The sequence below is a fragment of the Neofelis nebulosa genome, chromosome 6 (assembly GCF_028018385.1).
Source record: "Neofelis nebulosa isolate mNeoNeb1 chromosome 6, mNeoNeb1.pri, whole genome shotgun sequence".
Lineage (NCBI taxonomy): Eukaryota > Metazoa > Chordata > Mammalia > Carnivora > Felidae > Neofelis > Neofelis nebulosa.
In genome coordinates, this window is record NC_080787.1 from 25,085,700 (window position 1) to 25,110,423 (window position 24,724).

Sequence of the window (24,724 nt, forward strand, 5' to 3'; positions counted from 1 at the left end):
CCCAGGTAGCAAGCCCAGATGTCTTTCAAAATAGACCAGGCACGCATAGCTGACAAGATCCCAGTGGGCAGAAGGTAATGTTACACCACCTGTGATATAACTTCTAGAATGGTCGCTGCTGCCCCTTTGCTCCAGAATGTAGCTCCAGTGCACTGAAAAGTGGAAAGTCCTCAAACAATTTGTGGGAGTAGTGTGTGTGTACTTTCCCTAGAGCTGGTTAAACTTTCACTCAGCTTTGGAGGCTTCTAATAAGCAATTACAGCCTTTTCTATTCCTTTTTTGCTTCAGAGGGACAGCTCGCCAAACAAACTTCCTGGTGGCCGTTCAGAAGGACAAAATTCTTTGCCGAACCATGTGCCAGAGTTTGACAATGCGCGACAGCCATCGGAAACTTTTGGCACACACCAGGCCACAAGTGGGTTCCAGGGCTCTTAGGGACAGAGTGCTGCTAATTTGTGTGGCAATTGCTTCAGAATGGTGAGCGGGGATGACACCTGTTTAAGGAGCAGGAGGTCAGGACAGGGGATAGATTGATTCTCCAGGCTGAGAAACGCTGGTAAAGGAAGGGGAATGCCCCATCTTGGAAGAAATTTCAATTATCTGCTGACCTGTGTGCCTGCTGGCAGGTATCTTGCTCCTCCCCAGAATGACCTGACTCTCCTTTGCCTTCTCTCCTGGAGAGCTGCCTCTTGAAGGGAATGTGCTCTACTATTTAGAGAGGAAACCAGGAAGTGAGGAGGCACAGCCCCGGCTTCCTGGTCAGGCTGCTGACTCACACAGCCCTCCTTCAGGCAATTTCCTTCATTTCTCTGTACCTCAGTTTCTCAGTTCAATGAAAGATGAAAATGGAATTCCCCTAGAGGCATTGGGAACAGCCTAATTAATGTTTATGTTTCTTTGAGATAACTGGGATTAAGAGGTCCTATTACTGTGGAGCATCATTACACGGAAGATTACATCTTAATTGTCAACTCTAGCCCTACACTGGATAACTAGCATTCGGAGTCGTTGGGCCATCTTCCCACTAGGCCTACACTGGATAACTAGCATTCCGAGTCCTTGAGCCATCTTCCCAATAGCCACTTCGTGATGTCCCTCTCCCTCCATGCTTTCCACGTTGATCTCGGAGTGTGCCATTTGCTTGTATTCTGTTAGTAAAGGGAAGGAGACTTTCATTTCTCCTCCTCATTCCAGACGCTAGTAGCCCCTAAGTGTTTGCCAATAAGAGCGACTGAGAGAGAGAGAGAGAGAGAGAGAGAGAGAGAGAGAGAGAAAGATGCTGCTAAATGCAGTCTCTTCAAACACAATCCTCCATGTTCTTTTAAGGAATTTCGGCTGTCCCTTTGTACTTACTTGATTTTCTTTTCTCCTTTCAAAGTGTTGACTTCATTGTTTGGCCAGGGTGAATACATCACTTCCTCTTTGGGGGTCTGGGTTTTGTCTCCTGCTGGGTCTGAAATGTCATGTAATTTGTTGGGTTTTGCTAGATTATGTTGGGGGTTTGTTTGTTTTTTGGTGTTCCCAAATTGGCACTGCTTCACCAGAACTCTTGCCACTTCTACCCCCTGATTAATGATGTGATAGAAATTTGCAGCCCCTTGGCATTTACCACAAGATATGCATTTGTCTGTAACTGCTCTCTGGGTTCTGTTGCCTACAAAGGGAGTTCCCCTGCAAGGGTAAAAAACCAACAAAACCCCGCTGTTATCTTTTCTTCCTGCTGTGCGGTCAGGTTGCTCTGTTGCTTTGCTCATTATCTGAACTTTGTTGAAGAGTGGATCGCTATGTGTTTCATCCACAATATGGTGCAAGCCCCAGATCTTTTCCTTTTCAGACTTACCAGCCTTTCCATGACTCCTCGTACATGACTTTTTCCATTCCTGGAAGCAGTGTTTCTCTACTCCAGTAAGTACGTTTTAGTAGATACACTTGGAATTTATTAACTCATTCCACAAGCATTATTTACTTACCGACATGTGCCAGGCACACGGGATGCAGGGCGTGTGCTAGGAATCGTGAGACTGAGTTCCTGTTCTTGGACAGCAGTGTGTGGGCAGGGCAGGGTGGTGGAGGTGCAGGTGGTGATGGGGAGGGTGAGAATGACCCACAGGCTCCTAAGTTCCAGTGCACAAAGAAGGATTTCTGAGGGTGCACTAATAATATTTATCATATCCACAGTGTGAGTTTATTTATGATAACAAAAATATTTTCCTGAGCTCTTGCTATGTGCCAAGCACTGTGCTAAGAAACCTCATCCAATCCTCACTCAGCCCTTTGTGCTGAGGTGTATTGTCATCCTTATTTTCCGAACGAGGGAGGAGAGACTGGAGAGGCTAAGTGATGGTTGCAGGGTTGTTAGTAATTTCAAGTTTAGGCAGAGAGGCTGTGCTGTCCAGAGAAAGAAGAGCTTGCCAGGGCCGCTTTTGGACAGGGTCCTGCCTGTTCCTGTGACAGCACTAGACATTAAGTCCTCTCCCCACCTTTCTGTGAAAAAGGATTTGTTTCTTGTGTTCCAGGAGGACATTGGGTGGGCTTGCTGTGTGTTGAAGCACGTCAATGCCTTTACTAGCAGGTTCCTCTTAATATGGTCCTACCTTAGGGTTGTCTTGGCAAACTCTCCATTGGGCTTAGCAGAAAAACTTGGGCCACTCTGCCAATACTGTGTGGGGTACATGCTTGGAAAGGATTTTGGGGGTGATAGTGGTGGCTAAGGAGCTCTCCTTTTATCTATTTGTAAAGAAAGAAGGATCTTTATGTTTTTTAATTTTTTAATTAAGAAATTTTTTGTAATGTTTATTTTTGAGAGAGAGAGACAGAGTGTGCATGAGCATGTGAGCAGGGGAGGGGCAGAGAGAGAGGGAGACAGAGAATCTAAAGCAGGCTCAAGGCTGTGAGTGCAGAGCCTGACCTGGGTTTCGAACTCAGGAACTATGGGATCATGACCTGAGCTGAAGTCAGATGCTCAACCGACTGAGCCACCCAGATGCCCCAGAAGGATCTTTCTAATATATTTAAGGCTGTTAACATTACTTTATAGACTCCACATGAGCATCATGTAGGTTGATGTGCTTATCAAGGTCATCAGCAATGTCCTTGTCACTGTATTCAATGGGCACATCCAGTTCTTATATTTGACTTTGAGCATAATTTGTTCCTGACTGCCATCTTTTGAATGAATCTATTCTCTTGATTTCCTGGTTCTCTTCCTAGCTCTCAGGGCAGTGCTTTGTCTTTCCATGTTGATGATCTCCAAAGATATATACTCTTGCCCCAGGGCACTCTCATTTTCAGAGATGTCACTTCGTCATCAGGGCTTCAATGAGCGGCTTCACGTGAATGGCTCCCAAGCATCTCTCCTCCAGACGAGATGTCTTCTGCGGCTGGAACGCAGCTAGTTTGTGGGACTCACAGTAACCTTGAACCCAAAAGGTCTAACGCTGGATTGGTCCTGTTTAGCCCAAACCCTCTCCTTGCATCCTCTCTTTGTGAAGGCTGCCACGAGCCATGCATCCATTTTGCCCAAGCCGAGGGACTTGGCACCACCCTTGATTCTTCCTTGTCCCGCTCCCACTAAGAGCTCTTCCTTCAACCAGTTCTGTTGATCTCAGTCTACGATTACTTGAATCTTCTACGTTTTCCCATGCCGTCACTACCACCTTAGCGTCCACCATCTTCATTTAATGGCTGTCTGCAGTCACCTCCCTGCTCTTTCTTGCAGGAATTCTTGCTCCCACCAATCCATTCTCAGCCAGGCAGCTAGAGTGACTTTTCCCAGCTGCAGATCTGATGATGTGACTCCCCTACATAAACCTCTTCAATGGTTGCTGCTGCTCTGAGGATAAAATTTAAATGTTTTAACATGGCTTGTAAGACCCTATATGATCTGGCCCCAGCTTTCGCCACAGTCCCTCACTTCGTGCTCATAATTCTCCAACTGAATGTGCTATGTCTTGCCTATACGGTTTGTAGGACATGCTAATCCATCTGCTTGGACTATTCTCCCTTGTCCTTATATGCTTGTACCTAGTGCTATGGGCTGAATCGTGTTCCCCAAACCCCCAATTTATATGCTGAATTCCTGACCCCCAGGACCTCAGGGTGTGAGCTTATTTGGAGATCAGGTCTTTGCAGAGGTAGTCAAGTTAAAGTGAAGTCATTGGGGTAGAGCCCTGATCCAATATGACCAATGTCCTTATACAAAGGGGAAATTTGGACACAGAGATGCATAGAGAGAAGATGATGTGAAGACACACAGGGGGAGGGTGGCCATCTATGAGCCAAGGAGAAAGGCCTGGTACAGATCCCTACCTTGCAGCCTCACAACGTCATAGCCTCACAATTCTCCTGACACCGTGAACTCAGACTTATGGCCTTCAGAACTGAGAGATAATAAATTTCCCTTGTTTGAGATACCCAGTCCCTGGTACTTTGTTATGGCAGCCCTAGCAGACTCATATACCTGGATAATTCCTGCTTATCTTTTGATCTAAAGCTTAGGTATCACTTGGCTGTGACCTCCTAGACTGGGCTGAATGACCCTCTTCTGTGCTTCCCTGAATCTCCTGCTCATTGGGACCTCATTCTTTCTATGAAAGCATGTGTCAGTCTGTATGAATTGTTTTTTGTCTGTGCTGCTTAATAGGCTAAGCTCTACAAGGGCAGGGACAGACATACTTTACACATCATTGTAGCTCCAGAGCCTTGCACCTAGTGAGGGTAGAGTCTTGTGTTAGGTATGTATTGCTGCATAACAAATGACCCCACAATGTGATAGCTTCCAACAACAAACATTTATTATGTTATTGTGTTTTGTGGGTCAGGAATTATGAAATAGTTTAGCTGGCTGGTTCTCTTGTGAGGTTGCAGTCTGGATGTTACCCAGTCATCAGAAGGCTTGACTGGGTAGAGGTTCTTCTTCCAAGACGGCTCCCTCCCGTGGCTGTTGACAGGAGGCTTTCGCTACTCACCGCATGTAAACTTCTCCAGATTCCTGTTTGGGTGCCCTCATGACATGGCAGCTGATTTCCCTTAGAGGAGGTGATTCAAGAGAAAGAGCAAGTAAACTGCTATGGCTTGTACATCCTAATCTCAGATGGGCCATTATTTCAGCTATGTTTGCCACCTTGTATTCATTAGAAGTGATTAAATACAGTCACACTTAATGGGAAGGGAATTAGGCTCTATTCTCTGAAGGGAAGAGTATCAAGGAATTTACGGATATATTTTAAAACCACCAGAGGACTTGTTGAATAAATGAAAACATTTTGAATAATGTTTTGAATATAAGCCTTTCTCGTTTATTGATCCAACCAGCTATTTACTGGGCTCCTACTGCTGCAGGACTTACCCTGGGTAGAAGTCTGAAAATTCCACTGGGAGAGTGGAAAACATAAAAACAGAGGTCACACTGGTGCTTCATCTCTCAAGCATGCATGTGACAAAGACCAAAGGGCCACTCTACCCCATGAGCCCTGTCGTTGTGGCTTCAGGACTATCCCAATTCCTGGCCTTGCTTTACCCGCCTCCACTGTTTCTCTCCCACTACTCCTGAGATTTTCATAGTAGCTCTTTTTCATTTTTATTTTCTAATGTGTATTTTGGAACCATTTTCATGGTTATTTATCCCATATCTCCATAGATCATCAGCTCTTGGAAGACAAAGCTGAGGTATATGATCTTTAGTACAGACCCTTGTTCACCTTGGTCACTGAATAAGCATTAGAGGACAGCGTAGGTGTAATCTGTTGCGTGAGTGTGTGCACCTAATAGCTTTGGTTTATACGGCACAGGAAGTTGCTGCTGCTGTCATTGCTTGCAGAGTCGAGGAACCACATGACCCTTCTCCCACCCTCACTTGCGTTTCTCAGGCCCCGTGTGAAGTGTCAGAACCCTGACTTCATGTTCTGATAGGCTGCCAACCTCTGACACAGTCTTTTCTTCCTTTTTTTCCTATTAAAATTTGTTTTGATGCAGGGGCACCTGGGTGGCTCAGTCAGTTGGACATTCAACTCTTGATTTCGGCTCAGGTCATGATATCATGGTTTGTGGGATGGAGCCCTGCATCTGGCTCTGCACAGACAGCATGGAGCCTGCTTGGGATTCTCTCTCTCCCTCTCTCTTGCTCTCTCTCTGTCCCTCCCCAGCTCATGCTCTCTCTCTCTCTCAACAATAAATAAATAGGGGCACCTGGATGGCTCAGTCAGTTAAGCAGCCGACTTCAGCTCAGGTCATGATCTCATAGTTTGTGAGTTCAAGCCCCATGTCAGGCTCTGTGCTGACAGTTCAGAGCTTGGAGCCTGCTTCAGATTCTGTGTCTCCCTCTCTCTCTGCTCCTCCCCCACTTGTGCTCCTTCTCTCCCAAAAATAAATAAATATTTTAAGAAAAAAAACATAAATAAACTAAAAACAATTTTTTTTATGTTACTATTTTTAATCATCCAGATAATTTTAGTTTTCTCTGTTTCTGCATGTAATGGCAAACTACCAGTAAAAAATTTTTGGCCAGTTAAAATACTCATAAAGAGGAAGTTTTGAAAAGTCTGTTAGAAGATATATTAATAACAAAAAATGGGAAGAACATTGGTGTAGCTAATACCTAACATTTATTGAATGCTTATTATTTTGCAGTTGCTAATTTTTAAAATGTCAGTGTTTGATCTCACTTACTTCTCAGAATAGCTCTAATATTATCCTCACATAACAGATGAGAAAAATAATGCGTTGAGAGGTAAAGTAACTTGCCCACTCCTGTACAGTTACTAAGTATGCATATGACTGAGGCAGGCACTTTGACACAAAGTCTGTGCTTGACACTTTTATGGTGCCTTTTCTCCCTGAGTCTTTTTTTTATGCAAAAATTTTTAATTCGAGCACAGCTGATACACCATGTTACATTAGTTTCGGGTATACTACATGGTGATTCAACACTTCTATACCATGCTATGCTTACCCCAAATGTAGCTCCCATTTTTCACCATACAACATCACTGCATGCTCACCATGCTGGACCTTTTATTCCCATGACTTATTCAGTCATAACTGGAGGCCTGTATCTCCATCCCACCTCACCTGTTTTGCCCATCCCTCCCACCACTTCTACTTTTTAACACTCCTTTGCAAAGATCACCTCCTTTCCTTCCCCAGCAATTCCAAAGGCTCAGGGAAGACCAATTTGAGGTTTCCGGAAAATCAGAATAGAAGGGCTAGAAAATATCAGTAGAATGCTGTGTGGCCAAACATTTTTAAAAATTTTAACGTTTATTTATTTTTGAGACAGAGAGAGACAGAGCATGAACGGGGGAGGGTCAGAGAGAGAGGGAGACACAGGATCCGAAACAGGCTCCAGGCTCTGAGCAGTCAGCACAGAGCCCGACGCGGGGCTCAAACTCACATACCGTGAGATCGTGACCTGAGCTGAAGTCGGACGCTTAACCGACTGAGCCACCCAGGCGCCCCCAAACATTTTTAAATTCTCCTCCATTTTACCCAATGACTTAGAGCTAGCTAGTGGTAAGTAACAAGTAGGACTTAAGGCCAGGCTGGTCTCCTGAGTGCTACCCTGTGCTCTGTCCCTCGCAGTCAACAGGGAGGCATTAGAGCTTACGTCCTGTGGGAAGACGGGGTGCAGAGGGTGGTGCTGCCACCTACTAGATGTTGTAAGCTTCAGTTGATCATCTAGAAAATGTGGATAATAATGGTACTTACTCTCAAGATCGTCATGAGGCCTAAATGAAACAATCCACAGAGTTTGATATATAGGTGCTCAGTATATATATTTTTTAAATGTGTTGAGTGTGTTCGATTTTTTAACATTTTTAAATGTTTATTATGTTTGAGAGTGAGAGAGAGAGAGAGAGCGCATGAGCAGGAGACGGACAGAGAGAGAGGGAGACACAGAATCTGAAGCAGGCTCCAGGCTCTGAGCTGTCAGCACAGAGCCTGATGTGGTGCTCGAACTCATGGACCATGAGATCATGACCTGAGCCAAAGCTGGATGGTTAACCAACTGAGCCACCCAGACACCCCAGGTCCTCAGTAGATATTAACAATTATTATACTGTCCTAGCCCATATTTTATTGGATATAGGGGAGGCAAATAAAAGAGATTCCCTATTAGCATGTCAGTTGAGGATCTGCATTTCCTCATTTTTGTATCTTAAATCGGCAACCCCAAAAGTTCATTTGTTTTATCATACGATATAGTGTTTTGTTTCCTGGAAATAGAAAGCTTGCTAGGAGCAGTTCTGACAGTTAAAGATTAAGGTGTATGTGAGTGGTGTGTACCATTTACTTGATATTTTGCAGAAAGTTCCTTACTGTCTGCTTTTGGTAATGAGACCGTGTTGGTGGAGGGATTCCATGAAGATTAGAGACTTCTGGCCTAAGACCACTGAAAACCCAGGGCAGAGATGGAGACAAAGAGAGGTGGATTCTTTTAGATTTTGCCTGACACTGGCAAAAACTTGGGCTGGGACAGAGACTGGATATTTGTTGCATGAGTCATGGAGAGTGAAAGGTGAAAGAATGGGGCATATTCTCCTTAACTATTTGGATAACTATTTGGATAAAGAAGGAAGGGAGAAGAGAATTTTTTAATGTTTATTTATTTATTTCGGGGGGCAGGGAGGGGCAGAGAGGGAGGGAGAGAGAGCATCCCAAGCAGGCTCTGCACTTACAGTGTGGGGGTCAATCTCAAGAACCGTGAGATCATGACCTAAGCCAAAATCAAGAGTTGGATGCTCAACCCACTGAGCCACCTTGCCACCCTGAGAAGGGAATGTTCTTAGGTGGGTTTCAGCATCTGAGGAGGGATCCACAAAATAAGCCAACAATTTCCAAATTTTTTGAAGTTTCTTTGTCACATTGCATTGTTGGATTAATGACTTTGTCTCCGCCAGTATCTTTTTAAAATTGAGGCCGATTAAGAATAATTTTACTTGAGGAGAGAACTAGATTACAATTCCCTAAGATGCTGATTGAAATGCTGAGATTTATTATTTTTTAAATATTTATTTATTTATGCATTAAAGTTTTTTTAAATGTTTTATTTATTCTTGAGAGAGAGAGAGAGCATGAGTGAGGAAGGGGCAGAAAAAGAGGGAGACACAGAATCCGAAGCAGGCTCCAGGCTCCAAGCTGTCAGCAGAGAGCCCAATGTGGGACTTGAACTCATGAGCTGTGAGATCATGACCTGAGCTGATGTCGGACACTCAACCGACTGAGCCATCCAGGAGCCCCAATGCTCATTTATTGAATGACGCGCAGGGATCCCTGGGCAACTTTCTCTGTGGGTGTTGTTTCCTGTGGGGCTGAGGTGGGCACCTCACTGAGTGGTTTGTGACCTTGCTGTCCTGAGGCCCTTTCTTGCCCTTCATTATCTTCCAAAGCCTTGGTGGCTTTTGCCTCCTGTCCTTTCTAATTCTTCCAAAGGGACAATTTCCCTTGGAAAATAAATTAGTTCTTTTATTTTGCAGGAACGGAGTCCAATTTTCTACCTAAGCCTAGTAGCTAAACACGTAGCTAAAATTTCCTTTGATTCTCTTATCCGCATGCAGATCACTGAAGACAGAAACTTCAGATAAGGTCCCAGGCAACAAATGGATTATTTGTGGCACAGACCAAGTAGAAGGAGGAACTCGGTGGCTTTATTGAACTCCAATTCCACCTTTAGTTTACCGAGGAAATTTAGGGAGGGAGGAAGGTGGGTGGGGACAGTGCTTTGTTTTTCTGCTTTTAAACTGCTAAAAGGCTCTTTCTCTCTCACCTTCCCCTTTATCACTTGGCAATGACCTTTCTTTTGCAATCAAGGGTAGCCTTGCCACTCACAACACCTCCCAATGTATGTGGCACATCTCTCTCATCCAATAAGGGCAGTAGAGGCAAGGCTGATGGTCCTCAAAACCCCAATGTGCTTATTAAAGAGGAGTTCTTATTTTGAAAGTTCCTTTGAATAACTTTAGCTGTGCTAGCCTAGCTTTTGCCTTCACTTTGTAATTCTGGGTCTAGATTCCAGAAGTCAGATCTATTTGAATGAAGGCACCGTGGAGCATAATGGATTTTAAGAGAGGAACAGCATGATCTGGTGCTTAGAACTGGGGCTGGAGGACCTTGCACGTGGTGCTCCCTCAGTGTTTGAAGTGACTTGGATATGACGACCTCCCCAAACTCCAACGTGTGGGCTCATGACCTGGAGGGTCCAGGTCTCAGCAGTTTGTATGTCGTGTGCTCATTGCACACCCTTAAGATGTTCATTTCTTGACCTTTCTGCCCTGCACTTGTTCATTTTCCTTTTACTTCCTGCCCTACATCGCCACCGTGGCTCTCCATTTTTCAGACATAGGCAGCCAAGGAAGAAGAGAATGCAGAGCTGAGAGGCAGCAGGGGAAACTGCTCAGAAAACACTAGCCTAAGGGGCTCAGAATTCAGGGTCAGGGTTCTATTTCTTGTCCTTCACAGATGGGTGATACCAAGCACAAGAGGGCTGTTTGCTGTGTGCAGGGCATAGGAAGGGGATCTTTTCCACATTAATAGGTGCAGAAATGTGGACTCCTCAGAAACAAAACCTTTGTGGAAACTCATCAATATGGAGCACACAGGACAGATAAAGAGCAATGACATCTTGACACAGGTACGCATGAGTCATGCACATTTTACCAAAGAATGGAGTATTTTTACAAAGGCATTTACAAATGCTCCAGAATCTTTAAGGAAACATTTTGTTAACTTTTCAGTAATTTCTTTTTTGTAAGCGTTGTGTTTGTGTGTTTGTTCCTCCCCCCTCCCCCGGAAGAACTGATGTTTTTCAGGGTGTGTTCATTCACTAGGTATGAACAAAATGTTTTATAAGAAAATTTCCTTCAGGGGTGCCTGGGTGGCTCAGTTGGTTAAGTGTCCAACTTCGGCTCAGGTCATGATCTTGCAGTTTGTGAGTTCGAGCCCCTTGTCAGGTTCTATGCTAACAGCTCAGAGCCTGGAGCTTGCTTAGGATTCTGTGTCTCCCCCCCCCCCGCCCCTCCCCTGCTCTCTCTCTCTCTCAAAAATAAATAAACATAAAAAAAATTTTCCTTCAGTGTTGATGTTGAAAGATTCTGCCTTAGAACCATATAGACCAGAATGAGTGCCATCATTTATACTATGTGATATTTGATAGATTTCTTTCTTTCTTTCTTTTATTTGAGAGAGAGAAGAGATGTAGGGGCAGAGGAACAGAGAGGGAGAGAGAATCCCAACAAGCAGGCTCCACACTCAATGCAGAGCTGCACGTGGGTCTCGATCCCATGACCATGGGATCATGACCTGAGCCAAAATCAAGAGTCGTATGCTCAACCTACTGAGCCATCCAGGTACCGCTCAACATGTTTCTTGACATCTGGGAGACTTGGGTCCCTATTTTAATGGAATGTCTTATCTTTTATATTTAAGTTGGTTTGTATGGCACGTTCCCCAATTTGTGAAATGGAGCGAACAATGTCTTCTTCAAGATTGTCCTTGTGAATCAGTGGGTGAATGAAAGTACGGCACCAACAGATTCTTAGCTGATCTCAGTTCCCTTTCTCTTTGTGTTTATTATACCCAACTGCAGGTGTGCCCCAGTGTACACAATAAAGGGTTATACACACACTGATTTTTATTTAAGGGCTTTAGAATAACTCTCTAAGGAACTACCAGTGAATTAATTACATAGCAGAAAAAAAAAATCAAGTTCAAAACACCAACTTGTTTTGTTCATATTCATTTCATCGACTACATGGCAAGACTTGCAGAGAAACAAATGAAATCAATAGAGCCTCTGCCATCCAAAGCCCTTGGTCTGTTAGATGAACCATATGAGATTGCCATTTCTGTAGGACAAACATCATGGACTGTCGGCTGTTTTATATGGTTCAACCTGGTGGTAGGAGACAGGAAGGAGATGTTTCTAGCCGGGATCAAGAAGGCTTAATAGAAGGATGGCTGCCCAACATGGCACATGGCAGAAGGTCCTTAAGTAGCCCCGCTCTGAGTATCAGGTGCCATGTAACAGGGGAAGCCCAGCACTATCAATGTGTTCACAGGCTTCCTCTGGAGCTGCTTGCTGCCACTGATTTCTTGCTCTGCACTTTTCTTGCTTCCAGCTCTCAGGATTGCAGCCTAGCCCTTGGGACAGGATACTCAGCTGTGTGGGCATTGACCTTGGTCTTCTGTCCAGCTGGCTCAGGCTCCTCCTCCTTCTGGGTGTCTTGGGAAAACAAGATTCCTGGTTGGACTGGGCCCCAGAACTCTTTCCTCAAGGTCACCCGTTTGGGTATGTGGAGTACCATTTTAGGAGCAGAGGACACTATTGTGTTTGCCGAGGTGGAGCTGGGGGATTGCGAAATGGCCAGTGTCCAGCTGGGTGGCCGCACAGGGTCCTGTCCTGGGATAGGCCCTGTGGGGGTCCCTCTCTGATCTCTTACTCAGAACAGAGTCCACTCTTAGGGCCCCTCCTGCCTGGTAAGGTGTCCCGCCCTTTGCATTGGGCCTCCTCCATGCTGACTACACTTCCCATTGTCTGTTGTCACATCTTCTTCCTCCTGAAAGGGACTCCCTCCCTTCTAGCCACCACAGCGAGTCTGCCTTTCCCAGAGCCCTGCCTGCAGGAAGAGTGCCAGCCTGCTGCCTTGAGTCTTATCAGCCCAGGCCACCTCCAAACAGGGTACTCCTAGAAGTGGAGATAGGGGAGAGGCAGACTGTCATCCCTTCATTCACCCATTGTCAGGTTACTGAGCTCTTCTCTGGGCTGGGTGCTAGGCTGGTTGCCATGGTGAGGAGCTCGCAGTCTGGTAGGGAAGATTGGTCGGTGAGCAAACGTCCGGTACAGGATGCTGAGTGCTAGGAGACAGAAAAACAGATGAGGGAATGTCCATCAGAGAGAAAAGTGAAGCTTCCAGAAGGGGAATCTGGAGGACAGAGAAGGGAATTCATTTGTTGTTTCTTGAAGCACAGATTCGTTGGGCTGCTACGTTGTGCCAGGCAGTGTACCAGGCACGACGGGGGGCGGAGGGGTGGTGGTGCAGTGATAAGCAAAACCAGATTATGTCCTGCCTTTGTGGAGTTTAGTGTCTATTGGGGGAGACACATATCGATGAAATAAGCACAATGATAAATGAATACTTACAAACTGTGTGAAGAATGAGAGAGCATGCAGAAAGCTGGTTAACAGGGCACCTGACTGATCTGGGGGCGGGGTGGAGGAGGAGTGGGGCAAGGAGAGTATCATTTGAATTGCGAGTTGAACAATGGGCCTGAGTTAGCCAGGTGAAATTGGCAACTAGGACATTTCGGACAGGAGAATTATGCTGGTGAGGGTTGAGAGATGGAGGGAGAGCCGTCCATCCAGGGAGCTGAGCCAGAGCACAGCTGCAGAGAGGCAGGACGGCCAGGATAAGGATTTGTTTAGGCTTTATCCTAAGAATGATGGGAATCCAAGGTTGGGTTTTAAGCCAGGGGGCAGGGTGGGTGCAGGGCTGGTGACAGGATCAGGTTTGAATTTTGAAAAGGCCTCTCTGGCAGCAGAATAGAGGATTACAGAGAACAAGTGCGAGGCAGGAAATCAGTAGTTACTTATTTATACATAATGGGATCCTATTGTATGTGTTGTTCTGTAACTTGCCTTTTTTTTTTTTTTAAACTTATGTCACACTGATCTATCTCATTCAACTTAACGATGCAGCCAGCCCAATATTTTGTAGTATAGGTGGATAGGCTATATAATGATTCAGAGTTTATTTCTAAATTATTTCTAAGTTTTCATGTTCACAAAATACTGGCAGGAACATCCTTGAACATGGGTGTGGCAGGTGGAATTCTGAGATGGTCCCAAGATTCCCACTCCTGTTGCACTACCCTGTGTAATCCCCTCCCCTACAGTGTGGGCAAGAACCATGGAAAGGATGGGCTATAACTCCTGTGACTGAGTTAATGGACTTGGAATAATCTGGGTGGGACTGTTTTAACCGAGGATCCCTTCCAAGGGGATCTCTGAAGGGAGAGATTTGAAATGTGAGGGGGCTGAAGGATGGCCACAGGGCAAGGTTACATGAACCCCCAGGACCTGGGAATGACCTCTAGTGGTTGAGAATGGGTCACCTCTGACAGCTAGTGAGAAAACAGGACCTCCCTCATACAGGCAAGGAAGTGAGTTCTGCTAACACCCTGAGGGAGCCTGGAAGCAGATCTTTCCTGAGTTGAACTTCCAGATGAAAACACACGGGGCGGCATCTTGACTTCAGTCAAGTGAGACCTTAGGCTGAGAACCCAACGAAAACGTACCTGACTCCTGCCCTTCAAACTGTGAGATAACAATTTTGTGTTGATTTAACTTGTTTAGTTTGTGTTAACTTGTTATGCTCAATACAAAATCAATACCATGGGGCGCCTGGGTGGCTCATTCTGTTAAGCGTCTGACTTCAGCTGAGGTTATGATCTCACAGTTTGTGGGTTTGAGCCCTGCATCTGGCTTAGCGCTTAGCATGGAGATGCTGGGGATTCTCTGTCTCCCTCTCTCTCTGCCATTCCCCCCTTCACGCTTGCTCTCTTTCTCAAAAAAACAAAAAAAAAAAACAAAAAAAAAAAACAAAAAAAAAAACTTAAAAAAAAAGGAAACCAATATCATGACTATTTTAGTGTATTTTTCAGTATTTCCATAGGACAGAGATAGAGAAACATATTGCCTGGAATTTGAAGGTGTGCCCATTTAAATATTTAACAATTATTTTCAAGTTGTTTCCAAAAAGTTCACACCAATTTCACATTCCCCCAGTGGAGAATAAAAGTATCTATTTTCCTATGTTCTCACTGATTATTATGGTTTTTTTTTTTTTAATGTTTTGTCAACCTGATGGGTAAAAATGGTACCCATTTCTGTTAGAAGGTGCATCTTTTGGATATCTATCAATCTGTCCATCTATCTATCTATATCTGGCTATTCATATCTCTTGCTTTCTACTCTATTAAGTTTGTGTGTTTCTTCTGTGAAAAACAAAGTATGACAAGGTCCTGGTATGTGCAAAGTGCTTGATAAATGTTAAGTGATCACGAGTGATTTATAGGAATTAAACATATAACAATTCTATTAATCCTGTATTACAACTGTTGCATGTTTTTTTTTAATGTTTATGTATTTATTTTGAGAGAGAGAGACAGAGTATGGGTGGGGGAGGGGCAGAGAAAGGGGGAGAGAGAATCCCAAGCCGACTTTGTGCTGTCAGAGAAGAGCCCAATGTGGGGCTTGATCCCATGATCCATGAGATCATGCCCTGAACCAAAATTAAGAGTTGGGCACTCAACTGACTGAGCTGCCCAGGCACTCTTTTATTGCGTATGTTTTATTTCAATCTGATTTTTATGAAAAAATGTTCCAGGTTTTAAATGTTGGCAACCAATTAACCAATTCATAGGTAGAGCCAATAATGTGGGTCAAACAAAACCCCTAATGTGCAGCCTCTGTTCTCTCCCAACCCTCTTTCCATTTTGTTATCCTTACACATTTCTTACTCGCTGATACTTATCCCTGTTAAATGAGTGGGGAGTCTTGGGTATTTTCCTATGACTGGAAAGAGTTTATACATAAGAATTATCTTTCTTTAAAGGACTGGAAAAAGTCACTTATAAACCAATCTGAATTTGATGCTCTTTTTTGAGGGCAGAGGGGAAAAAATATATTTTTGGCTATTGTTATCAATTTTTAAAAAAAATTTTTAGTGTTTTTTCATTTTTCAGAGAGAAAGAGAAAGAGACAGAGCATGAGTAGGGGAGGGGCAGAGAGAGAGGGAGACACAGAATCCGAAGCAGGTTCCAGGCTCCAAGCTATCACTACAGAGCCTGATGCCAAGCTTGAACTCACGAACCATGAGATCATGACCTGAGCCAAAGCTGGATGCTTAACTGACTAAGCCACCCAGGTGCCCCTATTGTAACAATTTCTTATCTGGCCATTACCCTGGCCTGGTTTTCTACCTTTTTTGGAGTCAATTTTGACATTTATAATTTCCTAAAAATTATCCTTTTCATCTAGATTTGCATATGTATTGGTATAAACATTTAAATGAGTTTTTTAAACACATTTTGAACTTTTATTGAACGAATAGTTATGACTCTTGTCATTCTTAACATAACTTTTCATAAAATCCTATTTTATGTATTTGTGAAAAGGTTATTATATATGCGACACAAAATTTAGTACACACAGAGGATATGTAGTAAAAAAAAAAATACATGTACAGGAACACCCTTGTGCCCAGCTGTCAAGTTCCCTTCCCAGAAACAACTGTAATTTGTTTCTTGTGCAACCTCTACCACAATTGATTTTAGAATATTTTCATCATCCCCAAAAGAAGCCCTTGCATTCTTTTGCTATCACTCCCCATTTTCCCCCAGCCCCCTCCAGCTCTAGGCAACCACCAATCTCCTTTCTGTTTCCTGATTTGCCCATTCTGCACATTTCATATAAAAGGTATTGTAATTATGTGGTCTTTTGTGGCTGGCCTCTTTTACCTTAGCTTAATGTTTTCAAGGTTCATTCATCCATGTTCTAGCACATTTCAGTACTTCATTTTTTTTTTTTAATTGCCAAATAACATTCCACTGTGTTTACCCATTTGTCAATTGATGGATATTTGGTTCTTTCCACTTTTTGGCTATTATGAATCATGCTGCTGTGAACATTCTTGTACAGCTTTTTGTATGAATATGTTTTCATTTCCCTGGGAGTGGAATGGCTGGGTCATGTAGGAGCTCCATGCCTCACATTTTGAGGATCTACAAAACTGTTTTCCACAGTGGCTGCACCATTGTAAATTCCTAGCCCCTCATGTGCAAGGGGGCCCATTTCTTTACCTCTTCCCCAACACTTGTAATTTCCCATTTAAGAAAAAATTATGGCAGTCCTACTGGGAATGAAGTGGGATGTTATTGTGACTTTGATTTACATTTCCCTAATGAATATGATGTTTAGCATTGACCATTTGTCTATCTTCTTTGGAGAAATGTATGTTCAGATACTGGGCCCATTTTTCCATTGGGCTATTTTTCTTTTCATTGTGGCATTCCGTTGTTTTCTTAGGAACTATTTCTCTCCAATTTCTTACCAGTTAAGTTTCACCGTGACGCTATCCCCAATTAGGTAGAACAGCACTGTCCCATCGAAATACAATGCTATATAATGCATATGTGATTTAAAATTTTCTCTTAGCCACATTAAAAACATCAAGAAGAAACAAATGAAATTTATTTTAATAGTAGGTTTTATTTAACAATATATATTATTTAACCCCAAATATCCAGAATAGTACCATTTCTTATGTGTACTCTATACAAAAATTATTTATTCTTTTTTTATTTGTATGAAGACTTTTAAGGGTATATTTTACATTTACATCACATCTCAATTTAGAATAGTAATAAGCTGGGGCTCCTGGGTGGCTCAGTCAGTTAAATATCCAACTCTTGATTTTGGCTCAGGTCATGATTTTGAGGTTCATGAGTTCGAGCCCCGCATCGGTCTCTGCTCTGACAGCGTGGAGCCTGCTTGGGATTCTCCCTCCCTCTCTCTCTGTGCCTCCCCTACGTGTGCTCTCCCTCTCTCTCTCAATAAGTAAATAAATAAACAAACACACAAACAAACATTAAAAAATAGAATAGTAATAAGCGAAGTGCTCAATAGCTTCAGGTAGCTATTGTCCACCATGTTGGACAGTATGTACTCAGATTGTACCATAAGGTTTACAACAGTAAAAACCATTGCTTTGCTTGCTGCTGTTTCTTGTGTTCCGCAGTTGCATCTCTTCTGGTCGTATTTGGGGATGGGAAGTTGATGGAAATGCAAATCTAGTGGTCTCTTTTTACTCTGAGCAGCATAAAGCCAGTTTAGAGATGGTGCCTGGGACTTGAGGGAGCACATAAGATAATAAAGAACTATTGGAGACAGGAAGGGAGAAACCTTGCACTGGCATAGGTGAATGATTGCTGTAATGAGGAAGGCGGTGATGGAAGAGGAAAGAAGGGGATATATTCCAAAGACACTGAGGAAATAACACAGAAGGGGCTTACTTGGTCAATAGAACTAGGGAGAGGAAAGAGCTGAGAATGACTGAGGACACTAGTTAGGGTGAACAGGGGCTGTGCCACCTAGGAGAATTTCAGAAGAAGACAGGGTTTGGGGAAGATGGTGACCAGTTGGATCCACTGAATCTGGGATGCCAGTGTGACATCAAATGGAGCAGCAGGCTGGTCATGGGGCGGAGGGACAGAACCACCCAGGAGGGTTTGGGACTTCTTCACAGAGACGTGATAGGGGCTGCTAGGGAGGGGATGGCTAGTGCTTTGGGAAAATGCAGGGATGCGAGAAAGAAGAAACAGGACAACAATCTGAAAAGGAGCAGCCAAGGAAGAAGCAGGAAAATCAGGGTAGTCTAGAGTTTGAAGAAGAAAGTGAGGGGTCTGTGTGAAATGCCACCATAGGAAGTAGATAGCAGCAATAATAACAATACTAATGGCATTGGTCACACATTGTCGCTCCTCTGTTGTACCCGTGAAATCTGGAGAATGAGAAAACTCTTGTTTCATGTGTAAGAATGTGATGATTACTAGTACATTTTAGTAACTTGGAAAGACAGTGTGCATTTTGGGTCTTTAAAAAATTTTTTTTTAATATTTATTTTTGAGAGAGAGAGAGAGAGCTTGAGCAGGGGAGGGGCAGAGGGAGAGAGGGACAAAGAATTGGATGCAGGCTCTGGGCTGTCAGCAGAGAGCCTGACTCGGGAATCGAACTCACAAACCATGAGATCATGACCTGAGCTGAGGTCGGATGCTTAACCGACCGAGCCACCTACGGGCTCCCATTTTGGGTCTTAGAAGATAGAATTAATTCCACAGGCTGAGTCCTTGCTCTCTGGGGGAATCCAGGACTTGAACACCACTTACCAATCCAAAAGCCTGTGAGTGATGATAGTAAGTCTGGATTACGTCAGTCCTGCTGGACGGCCTCCAGGGGCATGTGAGAGCCATGGCAGTCCGGGCTGGCCTGCGTCTCCAGCCTCACTTCCCTCCATGCTGCCTGGGGCTCTGAGCCTGGCCACACAGGAGGCCACCTCTCCAAGGCCCTTTGGCGTGTGCTGTTTCTTTCAAGGCTTCTCTCCCCTCTCGCCTGATCAAGAAGCCGGGATGCTTATATCATTTTCTGGCTTAAAACCTTTTAATGATTTCCTGTGACACATACAATAAAATGCAAACTCAGAACCATAATCTAGAAATCCATGTGTCATCTGGTCCTTGCTTATCTCTCCCACCTAAGTTCTTTCACGCCGTACCTCACCCACTAAATTCTAGCCACACTGGTCTTGCTCCCTTACTCCAATAGCATACCAGGCCATTTCCTCTGCTTGAAAAGCCCTCCCCCCACATCTTATCGTTATGGTCTCAGCTTAAACATTGCTTCCTCAGGCTTCCCTGGTCACGTGGTCACTCTGTCACAGTCCTCTGCCCATTAGTGGTTCCTCCTCCTGGAATGTGAGTTTCTAGTGAGAGGACTTTGCACGTTGGTCCACTGCTCTAAGCCACTGGTCAGAGCAGTGGGAGCCCATGATAAGTGCTCAATATCAGTTGAATGGAGGGAAACACTACAGTCACCTCCTCCAGGCAGACTTCCCTGACTCCTGCTCTACCCAGCCTGGTTTAGGTTCCACTCTGATGTGCTCACATGGAGTCTTAGCTTCTCTTGGGTTTAGTACCTTCTATGTTGGGTTGTAACTGCCTTCCTGCCTGACCACCTTACCTCTCTTTTAAAAAATTTTTTTTTTAACGTTTATTTATTTTTGAGACAGAGAGAAACAGAGCATGAACAGGGGAGGTTCAGAGAGAGAGGGAGACACAGAATCTGAAACAGGCTCCAGGCTCTGAGCAGTCAGCACAGAGCCTGACGCGGGGCTCGAACTCACGGACCGCGAGATCATGACCTGAGCTGAAGTCGGACGCTTAACTGATGGAGCCACCCAGGCGCCCCTGACCACCTTACCTCTCATCGCGGCATTCCCAGTTTGCGGAAGAGCTCCTTGCCCAGAACAGACCTGCAACCAGTGTTTGTTGGATATTGAGTGAAGGAGGCAGGGGGGAGTGAGAGTGACTCTGAGAGGAGTCCCTTCTCCCTGTGACTCTGGGGAAAACATGCAGTTCTCGCTGAAGCAGGAGGCAGCCATACTTCCAAAGTGAAGGCCCCGCCTGCCCTCTGCCCCCCTGGAGAATGTCATTTCCAAGTGTATCCATTCCAGACAAATACCAGTGAATCTTCCTGGGAGAACCAGGTAGCTGGAGTGTCCCTGGTGGTATAGGCCAGGAGATACGGATTGCCCTGGAGGCTTGTCCTGTAGGGGAGAGGCTAATAACATCCAGACACTGGCCTACTTGATGTTTATCCATCTGCTTTTTGGTGAAACTGTGTGGTGCAAAATGTAACAATACGGTTGCTTAACCATCACTGACTGCAACCTACTGGAAACAAAAGCAGTTTTCACTCAACCTGATTTTGGTGAAGTAATCATGAAAACTTGAAAAAACTTCGATTCAGGGGCACCTGGGTGGCTCAGTCGGTTGAAGTGTTCGACTTTGGCTCAGGTCATGATCTTACAGTTTGTGGTTTCGAGCTCGCTGCTGCTGTCAGCCTGTCAGTGCAGAGTCCTCTTCAGATCCTCTGTTCCCTGCCCCGGCCCCCCCTCCCCATCCTCCCCCGCTTGTGCTCTCCCCCGCCCCAAATACATAAAAATAAAAAATAAAAAAAATTCAATTTAACTGTTAAACATTGTTTAAGAATAAATATCACTAAGATTTAGTTTTCTAGATTGCTGTTCTTAAAAAAAATAATAATAATAATTTAAAAAGCACCCTGGGTGGCTCAGTAGGTTAAGCGTCGACTCTTGATTTTGGCTCAGGTTGTGAGCTCATGGTTTGTGATTTTGAGTCCCACGTCTGGCTCTGTGCTGACAGCGAGGAGCCTGCTTGGGTTCTTTCTCCCTCTCTCTCTGCCCCGCCCCCTCTTGCTCTTTCGCTGTCTCTGTCTCTCAAAATAAATAAAAATAAACTTAAAAAAATTTAAAAATTTAAAAAAGTACCCTTAGTCATTAACCCCATTGTGTTTTTATAAGTGTGTTAAGATCGAGATGGTAAAATTCATTAAATAACGTGGGGTGGGAGATAGTTGGTTTTTATCACTAAGGGGGAATCATTAAGCAGGGCCTATGGAAACAGGAAATTAAGAAAAGTAAGTCTGATTAAATAAATGTCCTTTTGCTTTCCTCATTGCCCCGTCCTCACAGGCCCCTTTCTGAACTTCTCTCTCCCTTGTCCTGCCTCACCCCTCCTCCACCAATGCTTACCTCCAAGGCCTCACAAAAAATTGGATTCCAAGTCACACTTCCTTGTTCAAAATCAGTGCCACAGGCATTGCCTTGGGAAGCTGGGATTCAGGTTGCGGATTTCACTGTGACAAAAGCAAGGGGAAAAAAACAAATCTGTGGTGCACTGGGGACTTGAGAGACAACAATAATGAAATAAGATAGGGTTATTATTGATCTAGTATTGTGTACGCGCGAACAACTGCCCGGAGACAAACACCCTCGAGCTGAGAAGGCCCTCCGCCATGGCACTTGGCGGAAGTGCCCGGAAGGGACAGGGTGTCCCAGAACTTGAGGAGACCAGCTTCGGATCCCCTGAAGACCCGTCCTCGGTTGACCCCTCAGTGCGTTTCCGAAAGTGTAGGCAGCAGAAGTACCTTTATTAAGATTATTATTTTTACATTGCAAAGCACTTCCAACATCCTTCCCTCCCCTCCTTTGTGTTTACTTCCTTGTTTTTGAGAAACTGGTATTAGTGGTTTTTGGACAGATGGGTTGAGACAAAGCTTCTCAGAGGACTTAATTCCCACCCTTGGCAGAGCCTTCTTTTTCCTGGACAGGTGTCTTCAACTTTATCTTTGCTTCTGACTGTTGTCCTAGGTCTTGGCTGAGATGGATGTCCTCCCTGCCTTTTGCCAGTAAATTAGCCAGGCTCCTCAGATGGGTCACCTGGTTGACCTCTAGGGATACCTGTGGAAGATTCTTCCAGAGCACAGCCTGCATCATGCCACTCAAGATCCTAATTTAATCTACATTTCATAATTGCTCTTGTGTCAAAAAGGAGATCCAGTGTTTCCAAATGTTTTCATGCAGCTTCTGATACAGCTAAGGTCTCCATTTCTTTTCTTCCTGAGATACAAGCTATGCAATTTAAAAAAAAAATTTTTTTTTAACGTTTATTTATTTTTGAGACAGAGAGAGACAGAGCATGAACAGGGGAGGGGCAGAGAGAGAGGGAGACACAGAATCTGAAACGGGCTCCAGGCTCTGAGCTGTCAGCACAGAGCCCGACGTGGGGCTCGAACTCATGTATTGTGAGATCATGACCTGAGCTGAAGTCGGACACTTAACTGACTGAACCACCCAGGCACCTTTTTTTTTTTTTTTTAATTTTTTTTTTTTAACGTTTATTTATTTTTGAGACAGAGACAGAGCATGAACAGGGGAGGGGCAGAGAGAGAGGGAGAAACAGAATCTGAAAGCTGTGCCATTTTTGTAAGGCTCTCCATGAAGGTGGCCTGGGACTTCCTATTTCTGTTTCTTGTATGTAGCTTTCCCCCATCTTTCCTCTTCCTGTGGCTCAGCTGTTACCAGGATATCTTGGACAGATTTCACCACTCTGAGCATTGCTAGCTACTTCTCCCAGTAGCCTTCAATTTGCCTTTCCCGAGTGGGTCACCGGTGAAATGCTTGGGTTGGCTTCAGAGCCTCTCCTGTTCTGACCACAACCGTGCCTAGAGTCTGTAAGTTAGGCAGGGAAGATGGGGCTGGCTGTTTCCCTGAACCTGAAATCCTCTGTGGGTTCCCTAAAAAGTGCTGTAGGGGTGATGAAGACAGTGGGTTTCTGTTAGGGAGCACGGATCTTGGTCAGGGATAGAAGAAGTGAACCCAAGGAAAGGGTTGAAGGAAGAAGGCTATTTAAGGAGGTACAAGTGATTTATGTTCTCGTTTAGACACCCCTTTCCTTCATGGACTCACTATAGTACATAAAATCAGAGAGAGAAGAGGGAAAAGGAACAAGAAGGAAAAATTTACTGTGATCTTCCCCATCCAGTGTGTTCATCTCATGCATCCCTCCAAACCCGCCTCCGGGCCCCACCTCCCCATTTCTGTAACTGTATCACCTTCCCTATGCTGTGTGTCAGCTGGGACCCTGACGCCTTCGCTGCCCCAGAGCCCACCGGAGCAGCTCCCGGAGATTGTCTCTCACCACCTGTCTTCTTTCCTCATTTCCCTACTTTACCACTCGATGGGCCCCCTTCCCCAGCTTCCAGGGGCTGGCTTGCTGGTCTGCCCCATCCTGGACTCTTTAAATCTGTCGGAACATCCCATATACCGTACCCCTGGTCACATGTTTGGGCTCCATCTCTCCGTTTGGTTCTGAACCCTTGGCACCTTCCTCCGGCTTTGTCTACATGCCTCCCTAGACGTGGTGCTTGCTCCTGTTCACTACCTTTATTTCAAGTTCTGGTCACCAGCATGGTGTCTGGTCTGACCAGAGCCCTTTTTTCCTGGCACAGCATTTTGTAGAGATAGGCAGTTCCTTTGCTTTTATGTCACTTCTCCAAGTGAGAGGAGCCAGATCGAAAGAACAGGTGCGGAATGGGGCACTGCAGGGGCCAACCCCCCTCTCACATTTCTGCTAAAATCCTACAGGGAGACTACCGGAGACCGAGGATCCAAGCCCTATTTGTTACACAAAACATGCTGGATGGTAAGCAGTGAATAGGACATGTGTACACGTTTGGAAAAAACGCTATATACCAAACTGATAAAAGGACTTATTCTATGCTTTTTTTCTATAGTATTTTATAACAACAACGTACTAATAGAATATGTTTTGTATCCATCATTTTTTTTTTAATGGAAAAACACAACCCAGCCTACAAGTGCTGAATGGGGCAACCTTTATTAGCATCTTGGACAGCCCTAAGCTGGTTCTTGGTGACTATCGACACCATCATGGGGTTTACACCGAGGACCATACACTGGGCTGTCAGTGAGGGGTTAGCTGAAAACTGTCTGGTGTGCTTCCTTAGGCTGCGTGAGGCTGAGGATAAGAAGACCTCTGGGAAAGATTTTAATATATCACGTGAGCTTGGCCTCCTGGGGAACGTGAGGGGATAAAACAGATGTTGACTCCATTAACTTGTCGGTGAAGCAAACCAAACATCACCACAATGGGAATTGGATTAATGTTAGTGTTTTATTTTTATTGTTTAGGTTAATTTGGTGTGAACTTACTTTGTTCATGTGGACTTTACATATCAGATACTGGATACACATCGCAATAGCAGGACCCTGTAAATACTGTCTTCTGGATTTTCACCACAGCATGATGGGTTCCCAGTTTCATAAACTGTATAACTCATGTGTATAAACTTCCCTAATTACTAATACCTGGCTCTGTTTTAATTCTGCTTCCATATCTTCTTGACTTCTCTGCAGCTATAACAGTAAGTCTCATGTCTCATTGCTCAATTAGTTGCTGTTGTTAGCTTAATAAGTGAAAGGCTTTCTGGTGTCATTGACCTGATTTTTAGGATTGCAAAAGGCTGTATACATCATTTGTATTTATTGCCAAATAAACCTTTGTAAGTGTA

At 44.5% G+C, this 24,724-nt stretch overlaps 1 long non-coding RNA gene across 1 annotated transcript; it reads left to right on the top strand.

Moving 5' to 3' along the window:
* Nucleotides 1–1,742: 1,742 nt before the first annotated feature.
* On the top strand, nt 1,743–24,724 carry LOC131513827 (uncharacterized). The gene is made up of 2 exons (XR_009262812.1): nt 1,743–1,905; nt 24,345–24,724. It is a non-coding gene; the product is annotated as an uncharacterized LOC131513827 (long non-coding RNA).